An 8,765-nucleotide genomic window follows, 5' to 3' on the forward strand; every position below is an offset into this window, starting at 1 on the left:
AGCATTTTCAAGTTAGTGGTATGACTGACAGTGACAGCTGTTATAGTTTTTTTAATTCATAAACAATCTAAGTTTGACTCGATTTTGATTCTCAAATCGATTGTAATATTCGAGATTCAAAAGATATATATGGAACAATGATTTTATTATTGATTATAACATTAGAAATAAGGTAATTTTAAATGATCTTGAACAATTCTACAATAATTCATGTCTTTTGGCGAGCGCTTTATCAAAGTTGGCTTCATTGAGGTTTATGATTCATAAATTGCTGTATTAATTTTGCTCAAAAACGAATAAAAATATATAATATTATCGAAGCTTTTATAAAACATCATTAAAATCGCAAACTTAAAAGGTAAATATTCAACCGAAATAGCTAGTCGTTGCTAGGCGACTCGGTCGCCTTAGCAACGGCTAATAACGTCTAGCAACAATAACGCTTTTCTTGTATAACGACCCCCTTTAATTTGTAACTTTACTTTATTTTTAGTATATAGCGGCTATAGTAAGTACATAATCTGTGAAAATTTCAAGTGTCTAACTTTTACGGTTTCAGAGATAGAGCCCTGTGACAGACGGACAGACAGACAGACAGACAAACAGACAACGGAGTCTCAGTAATAGGGTCCCGTTGGCACCCTTTGGGTACGGAACCCTAAAAACAAAAGACGGTTTGGCAGGATAAATTTTCTTCCGCTGTTACAAATTGCGTATGTATACATTTACGAGTATGTTGGTTTTTCTTTATTTACTCGCATTTGTGACGAAATGAAAAGTAGTGTTCAACTCGAGTGTAAATGATCAATTACACCCGCGAACTATAAGCACCCTCGTTCGCTTCGTTTGCGCCTAAATATTTTGGGAGTTATTGATCACTTATAACCCTAGTCAGGGAATCTAGGGAAGTTACGGGTACAATGATAATGAAACAATAAATTTAAAATTTAAAGAACCCCCGACTTAAAAAACGCCCGAAAAAAAAACGCTGACAAAAAAACGCCGCCAAAAAAGACAACTAAAAAGTAAAAAATAATTACGCACTACCAAGCTGTTGCCCGCGACTTCATCTACGAAGAATTCGTTTATCCCTATCCCGCGGGGACTATGCTGATTTCCCGCAAAATTATCCTAAGTTAATTTAGTATCAGTACCTAGAAATATAAGCATGCATAATTATTTTTTACTTTTTAGTTGTCTTTTTTGGCGGCGATTTTTTTCGGGCGTTTTTTTAAGTCGGGGGTTTTTTAATTTAAATTTAAGTTTTTTTATTTCATGTTTTTTAAACCTTGGTAGGTATATTATTTTTTAAAGTGTACTAGTGTGTTGGATATCCTGGCTACAGCATCAGCTCATCTTGTTGCCACCATTGCTTTGTACGTAGCATCAAATACTGATCAAAAGGAATCAAACACAACATATCTGCTATTATTTTTTCAAGAGAATACTGGTATGCTGGATATCCAGGCTGCAGCATCAGCTCGTCCTGTTGCCACCACTGCATTGTATGTAGAATCAAATACTGATCAAAAAGAATCCAAACACGACATATGTGCTACTATTTTTAATAGAGTGTACTAGTGTGCTGGATATCCTGGCTGCAGCATCAGCTCATCCTGTTGCCACCATTGCATTGTATGTAGAATCAAATACTGATCGAAACGAATCCAAACACGATATAATCTGCTATGATTTTATCAAGAGTTTACCTATCAGGCCGAGAATTCCATAATCTTGCATAGTTATATAGCATGGGTATTTCAAATTTTAGGTCCCAAATATGTTTGGAAGTAAAGTAAATACCCGTTATGCGTCTAAGATTCCTACCGCAGCGAACAAACGAGCTGATGATCTTGAAACGGCTGAACCGATTTTGATAAAACATGTCTAAGAACCATTGCTAGAAAACCTGCTTTCAAATAAAAAAAACCGCATTCAAATCGGTCCACCCGTTTAAGAGCTACGGTGCCACAGACAGACACACAGACAGACACGCAGACAGACACACAGACAGACACACAGACAGACACGCAGACAGACACACAGACAGACACACAGACAGACACACAGACAGACACACATAAGGGTCAAAGTTATAACACCCCTTTTTTGCGTCGGGGGTTAAAAATACAATGACTCTTTATTGTACCTGTACCTAAAATAGTAGGTAAGCGATACAGAAACAGGTACACATAGAGAAAAAATACAAGGTAAGCAATAGGCGACCTAGTCGCTCAAGAGCGATCTTTTCCAGGCAACCTCAACCAACAACAATAGTAGTAGTGTTATTAACAATATGACTATTCACCATTTACATAACAAACCTTAAAAAAATATTGCTAGATTGTAGTAACTTACTATAGCGTTGCCACAAATAAGTGTGTCTTGGTACTCATGGTAGAGCCAGGCCTTTTAGTCAGCGGGCGCTCGCTGAGGCCTAATCGGAGCGGAGCGGACTTAAAATGTGGCATACTTATTAGTTATAAGGCATTATTATGTACGTCCCGTGACAATACATTACCTCATCTGCTAGTTAAATTTTGGTGGTCCGGCCAGTATCGTCACCGCAGGACGGAACTCTTCAACGGTTAATGGTATCGACTTGAAATTGGTACGCAAATGTAGTTTGGGTGACAATCCAAGTAGAGTCAACGTAATGTACAGTCAACAAAAAAGCCCGTTTTTTTTTAATAAAAACTTATTTATTACTAGCCTTTATTTAACTAGTCCGTTAAAGAGATCCACATCCAGTAGCCGGATTGGCTTGAAATTTGACACACTTACGTAAATCTGATGACAAAACAACAATCTGGTAGTAAAATCCTGGTGGTCCAGCCAGGCTCGCCTCCGCCGGAGGGAACTCCTCAATGGCTGATAGGACAAATACAAAACTTTGCATAATTGATCAATTTCAACGAGAAGGCGTTTATATGATACATACCAGTTGATGGTGCAGCCAGGGTCGTCTCTTCTTGAGGGAACTCCTCAACGGTTGACAGCACGCACAGATATAAAACTTTTCCACAAAAAAGTTTAATAGTATCTACCCACTTATAGTTATCATGTAAATTAAGTAATGTAATGAGTGGGGGGGGGGTAATCCCCAGTTTTGCCGACAAACTTTACATCGAATGTCATTTTATCGAAAACGTTTCAAGGAACATTAATTCTCGTAATATCGTTTGGTGTAAATTTGTTTCGAGACCTGTTCATTCCAGTTTTTTTAACCCCGACGCAAAAAGAGGGATGTTATAAGTTTGACCGCTATTATGTCTGTGTGTCTGTATGTCTATGTGTCTGTGTATCTGTCTGTCTGTGGCACCGAAGCTCTTAAACGGGTGGACCAATTTGAATGCGGTTGTTTTATTTGAAATCAGGTTTTCTAGCGATGGTTCTTAGACATGTTTCAGCAAAATCGGTTTAGCCGATTTTGAGATATTGAACTTTGAAGTGACAAAGTCGGGGGTTTTACAACATTTTGTTGACAAAAAAAAACAAAAATGGCTGTACAGAGTTTTTTTTTAACATGTTTTTGTAAGTAGTGAATAAAAATATTGAAATATGATTTTAAGCATAAGTTAGCACAAGCTTAGCAAAACTTAGCGCATACGTAGTTTTTAACCTCCGACGCAAAAAGAGGGGTGTTATAAGTTTGACCGCTATGTGTGTCTGTGTTGCTGTGTGTCTGTCTGTGGCACCGTAGCTCTTAAACGGGTGGACCCATTTAAATGCGTTTTTTTTTTATTTGAATCAAAATCGGTTCAGCCGTTTCAAGATCATCAGCTCTTTTGTTCGCTGCGGTAGGAATCTTAGACGCATAAATAGGTATTTACTTTACTTTCAAACATATTTGGGACCTAAAATTTGAAACACCCATGTATGCTATATAACTATGCAAGATTATGGAATCCTCGGCCTGATGCTGCAGCCAGGATATCCAGAACACTAGTAGATACACTTGATAAAACCATAGCAGATATATCGTGTTTGGAATCATTTTGATCAGTAATTGATTCTACATACAATGCAGTGGTGGCAACACGACGAGCTGATGCTGCAGCCAGGATATCCAGCACACCAGTATACTCTTGAAAAAATAATAGCACATATGTCGTGTTTGGATTCGTTTTGATCAGTAATTGATTCTACATACAATGCAGTGGTGGCAACACGACAAGCTGATGCTGCAGCCAGGATATCCAGCACACCAGTATACTCTTGAAAAATAACAGCACATATGTCGTGTTTGGATTCGTTTTGATCAGAAATTGATTCTACATACAATGTAGTGGTGGCAACACGACAAGCTGATGCTGCAGCCAGGACATCCAGCACACCAGTATACTCTTGAAAAAATAATAGCACATATGTCGTGTTTGGATTCGTTTTGATCAGTAATTGATTCTACATACAATGCAGTGGTGGCAACACGACGAGCTGATGCTGCAGCCAGGATATCCAACACACTAGTACACTTTTAAAAAAATAATATAAGTACCAGTTTAAAAAACATGAAATTAAAAAACTTATTAAAATTTTTAAAAAAACCCCGACACAAAAAAACGCCAGCAAAAATAAAAAACGTCCGAAAACTAAACGCCGACAAAAAAAAGCCGCCAAAAAGACAACTAAAAATTTAAAAATAATTATGTACTACCTAGCTGTTGCCCGCGACTTCATCTGCAGAGAATTCGTTTATCCCTATCCCGCGGGGCCTATGCTGATTTCCCGCAAAATCGGCCTAAGTTAATTTAGTATAAGTACCTAGTAATATTTTTTTATCTAAGCGTCGTCGGTGTTGGGGGACCGCTAAGGTTAATACGTAAAAAATATGTAACTGTAGTTTCCTGTTCACCTTAGCGGTTCCCCGACACCGACGACGCTTAGATAAAAAAAAATATTACTAGGTACTTATACTAAATTAACTTAGGCTAATTTTGCGGGAAATCAGCATAGTCCCCGTGGGATAGGGATAAACGAATTCTTCGCAGATGAAGTCGCGGGCAACAGCTAGGTAGTGCATAATTATTTTTTACTTTTTAGTTTTCTTTTTTGGCGGCGTTTTTTTTCGGACGTTTTTTTTATTTTTTCTGGCGTTTTTTTGAATCGGGGTTTTTTTAATTTTTAATTAGAAAATCTTGACACAGTCCGTTTAAAAAAAAAGTACCATGGGACACTTGACACCAATTGACCTAGTCCCAAACTAAGCAAAGCTTGTACTATGGATACTAGGCAACGGATAAATATACTGATATAGATCCATACTTATACTTATATAATATTATAAATGCGAAAGTGTGTGTGTTTGTATGTTTCTGTGTATGTTTGTCCGTCTTTCACGTCAAAACGGAGCGACGGATCGACATGATTTTTGGCATAGAGATAGTTTATGCGGTCAGAGAGTGACATAGGTTACTTTTTATTCCGGAAAAATGCCGAGTTCCCGAGGGAACAGCGCCCGATAACCGAATTCCACGCGGGCGAAGCCGCGGGCAAAAGCTAGTAAATACATACTTAAATACATATTAAACATCCAAGACCCGAGAACAAACATTCGTATTATTCATACAAATGACTGCCCCGGCCGGGAATCGAACCCGGGATCTCAAGCTTCCTAGTCAGGTTCTCTAACCACTTGGCCATCCGGTATTATAATTGCTATTTCATGACATATACTCTCGTTTACATTATGATTTGTGTTTTACAAAAATATGGTGTCCAGCACGACACGTGCGAGCACAATAAATAGGGTGGAAAGAATCAATGGACCCTGGACGGCAACTACCTTAAATTAAATCCTTTAGTTAGCTAATTGTACTGAAAGGAAACATTCCTTTATTTTTAAAATTGAACAAAACTGCATTCAAAAAATCGTCTTAACATCCCTTATCTCACCCGGGAATCGAACCAACTAAAAATTAAAAAATAAAAACTCGCTATTTTATTATTCGAATCAATAGGATTATAGTTCAGGATATAAATTGTCTAATAAACATTTGGGGTTTGTTTGCTCCGCGTTGCATAAAAAAAAACATTTTTAAACTTTTCGTCAGTAGGTACATACGCGTGTAAGAATTAATTATGCATAGATTTATTATTAACATTTAGCGATTTTCTTATAGAAGACTCAGTCTGTATAGCGTTTTTTGTTTTCAAAATTTTCAAAAATTTGTCGCTTCCTACCTTTTTTGATTTGCGATTTTCTGAAAAATTTAAAGAGATATCAAAAAACGGATTGCAGCACAAGTCAGTACTACCTAAGCATAAACTGGCACAATGTTGAAAAAAATTGATTTTCCAAAATGGCGGTGCTGAGATTTTTTTTATTTGCAATTTCTCTGAAACTATTGATGCTATCGAAAAACAGTTTTCGGCACAAGTGAGCACAAGTCTAGCACAAACTAGCATTTTTTTTTCTGATTTTTCAAAATGGCGGTGCTAAGACGTTTGTTGTTTCGCGTTTTTTATAGCCCATACCGAAAAACTGATTACAGCACAAGCTAGCACAAGTCTAGCACAACCTAGGACATACGTAATTTTTTGAAATTTTTAACACTGAGTCCAATTTATGACATAGACTTTCGTCTGAATTATGATTTGTGTTAAAAAAAAAATCTGTGTGTCATATTAGAATATGGTGTGCAGCACGTGCGAGCACAACTTAAGAACAATATATAGCGATTTTATTTTTTTCAAAATTTTCAAAAATATGTCGCTTCTTACCTTTTTTGATTTGCGATTTTCTGAAAAACTTAAAGAGATATCAAAAAACGGATTGCGGCACAAGTTAGTACTACCTTAGTACAAACTGGCACAACGTTGTAAAAATTGATTTTCCAAAATGGCGGTGCTGAGATTTTTTTTTATTTGTTATCTCTGAAACTATTGATGCTGTCGAAAAACAGTTTTCAGCACAAGTGAGCACAAGTCTGATACAAACTAGCAGATTATATATTTTTGTCGATTTTTCAAAATGGCGGTGCTAAGACGTTTGTTGTTTCGCGTTTTTTTTTCGAAACTATAAGCGATATCGAAAAACTGACTACAGCACAAGCTAGCACAAGTCTAGCACAACCTAGCACATACGTAATTTTTTGAATTTTTTGACACCGAGTCCATTTTATGACATAGACTCTCGTCTATATTATGATTTGTGTTAAAAAAAAATCTGTGTGTCATATCAGAATATGGTGTGCAGCACGTGCGAGCACAACTTAAGAACAATATATATTTTATTTTTTTCAAAATTTTCAAAAATATGTCGCTTCTTACCTTTTTTGATTTGCGATTTTCTGAAAAATTTAAAGAGATATCAAAAAACGGATTGCGGCACAAGTCAGTACTACCTAAGTACAAACTGGCACAACGTTGAAAAAATTGATTTTCCAAAATGGCGGTGCTGAGATTTTTTTTTATTTGCAATTATCTCTGAAACTATTGATGCTATCGAAAAACAGTTTTCGGCACAAGTGAGCACAAGTCTAGCACAAACTAGCAGAGTATATTTTTTTTCGATTTTTCAAAATGGCGGTGCTGAGACGTTTTTTTGTTTTTCGTTTTTAACGAAACTATAAGCGATATCGAAAAACTAATAACAGCACAAGCTAGCACAAGTCTAGCACAACCTAGCACATACGTAATTTTTTGAATTTTTTGACACCGAGTCCATTTTATGACATAGACTCTCGTCTATGTTATGATTTGTGTTAAAAAAAATCTGTGTGTCATATCAGAATATGGTGTGCAGCACGTGCGAGCACAACTTAAGAACAATATATAGCGATTTTATTTTTTTCAAAATTTTCAAAAATATGTCGCTTCTTACCTTTTTTGATTTGCGATTTTCTGAAAACTTAAAGAGATATCAAAAACGGATTGCGGCACAAGTCAGTACTACCTTAGTACAAACTGGCACAACGTTGAAAAAATTGATTTTCCAAAATGGCGGTGCTGAGATTTTTTTTTATTTGCAATTATCTCTGAAACTATTGATGCTATCGAAAAACAGTTTTCGGCACAAGTGAGCACAAGTCTAGCACAAACTAGCAGAGTATATTTTTTTTCGATTTTTCAAAATGGCGGTGCTGAGACGTTTTTTTGTTTTTCGTTTTTTAACGAAACTATAAGCGATATCGAAAAACTGATAACAGCACAAGCTAGCACAAGTCTAGCACAACCTAGCAAAACTTTTTTTTAAAATTTGGACAAAGTGGCGGTGCTAGCCCAAAAAAAAGTTTTTTGAAATATCTTTCCGTTAACTGGAATTTTCAAAAATTGATAGCAGCACAAGCTAGCACAACCCTAGCACAACCTAGCACAACCATTTGTTTTTCGAATTTCCAAAATGGCGGTGCTAACTTCACTCACATAATTGTAACGCCTTTTTATATTAATTTATTCGTGGCAACCATGGTATTATGTGATGACAAATTAATATTACAGTGCTACACGGACCCTGCAAGGGCCAAGCAACAACTGAGACTTTGGACGACCGAATGGCCAAGTGGTTAGAGAACCTGACTAAGAAGCTTGAGGTCCCGGGTTTGATTCCCGGCCGGGGCAGATATTTATATGAATAATACGAATGTTTGTTCTCGGGTCAAGGATGTTTAATATGTATTTAAGTATGTATTTATCTATATAATTATGTTTATCATTTGCCTAGTGTCCATAGTACAAGCTTTGCTTAGTTTGGGACTAGGTCAATTGGTGTCAGTGCCCCATGATTATCCCTTAACCACCTACGTGCGGTCTCTCAGACCTTA

The sequence above is a fragment of the Choristoneura fumiferana genome, unplaced genomic scaffold, assembly GCF_025370935.1.
Source record: "Choristoneura fumiferana unplaced genomic scaffold, NRCan_CFum_1 Sck3bRy_364;HRSCAF=799_pilon, whole genome shotgun sequence".
Classification (NCBI taxonomy): Eukaryota; Metazoa; Arthropoda; class Insecta; order Lepidoptera; family Tortricidae; genus Choristoneura; species Choristoneura fumiferana.